Source organism: Trichosurus vulpecula, chromosome 2, assembly GCF_011100635.1.
Source record: "Trichosurus vulpecula isolate mTriVul1 chromosome 2, mTriVul1.pri, whole genome shotgun sequence".
NCBI lineage: Eukaryota > Metazoa > Chordata > Mammalia > Diprotodontia > Phalangeridae > Trichosurus > Trichosurus vulpecula.
This window is the reverse complement of record NC_050574.1, coordinates 17,014,050-17,015,701: the sequence shown is the minus strand read 5'-3', so window position 1 is coordinate 17,015,701 and position 1,652 is coordinate 17,014,050.

Genomic DNA, 1,652 nt, shown 5'->3' with positions numbered 1-1,652 from the left:
AATTTGCTTATAGTATCGCCCTTTATGTCTAAATCATGTACCCATTTTGACCTTATCTCACTATACAGAGTGAGATATTGGTCTATGCCTAGTTTCTGCCATACTATTTTCCAGTTTTCCCAGCAGTTTTTGTCAAATAGTGAGTTCTTATTCCAGAAGCTGGAGTCTTTGGGTTTATCAAAATAGTAGATGACTATAGTCATTGACTACTGTGTCTTGTGTACCTAACCTATTCCACTCATCCACCACTCTGTTTCTTAGCCAGTACCAAATAGTTTTGATGATTGCTGCTTTATAATATAGTTTTAGATCTGGTATGGCTAGGCCACCTTTCTTTGCATTTTTTCCCATTAATTCTCTTGATATTCTTGACATTTTATTCTTCCAGATGAATTTTGTTATTATTTTTTCTATCTCTATAAAATAATTTTTGGTAGTTTGGTATGGTATAGATAGTTTTGGTAATATGGTATGGTAGTTTGGTATTAATAAGTACTTTAATTTGGGTAGATTTGTCATTTTTATTGTATTAGCTCAGCCTACCCATGAACAATTGATATTTTCCCAATTGTTTAGATCTGAGTTTATTTGTGTGAAAAGTAAAAACTATTCTTTTTATGCAGGATGGCTCTCCAGGAAGGGATATAGGGAGATTGAGGCAGTATAAGAACTCAAGACACCAATAAAAACTATTTTGAAAAATCAGATTGAAGGATTCCTGGCCATAGTACACCTGGTGGGTCAGCATGCTTCTATCTGATGTCTAGCAAATCTAATCAAAAGGGCTGGGGGCGGGGCGGGGGGGGGGGTGGGGGAGGGGAAGGGGGCACACAGAAGGAGGGAGAACACCTGAAGAGTTCACCCATCCCAAGACAAAACCCAAGAAAGGGGTTGGCAGTTAAAGCTATGGCCTCAAGTGTATACAAATGCCAGATATTTAGACAACAGCCAGCAGGGACTAGAGGCCCTCCCAGATGGTGGTGAGATCTGGTGGGAGGAAGCCAGTGACCGCCCATGGCTCAGGTGGGTCTACGCTGCTCAAAAGAAACAGGACAGAAGAACAGCTAGGGGCGGGGTAGGGTGGACAGCTTTGTCCATTAGGAAGGTGCACGAAGATGAGGACAGCTGGGAGCCAGAGACAGGAGGAATGATGGAGCATGTTTAGGAGAAAGTCAAGGGGAGAAAGGAAGGGATGTTACCATTGGATCTTACCCCAGAAGACCTGGAGAGAAAAAGGAAATAAATGAGGATTTGGGGAAACAGATCATGGACCTGGAACAGAGACATGTTAAAGTAGTGACAGCTAGATGGTTAGAGGAGAGAGCTCTGGGGTCTACACCTGAGTTCTAATCCAGCCTCAGACATGCTCTAGCTGTGTGACCTTGGGCATGTCCCTTCACCTCTGTCTGCCTCAGTGTCCTCATCTGTAAGTTGGGGATGAATATAGCACCTCCCTCCAAAGTTGTTATGAGGATCAAATGAGATGGTGTTTGTAAAGTGCTTTATAAACCCGAAAGTGCTATAACAATGATAGCTATTAGTGATGGGGGTTTCAATTCTCCAGGCTTTAGCTGGAACTCGCTCTCTCTGTCTACCTGTCTATCTCTATCTCTTTCTCTCCCTCTCCCACTTCTCACTTTCACTTCTTCCTT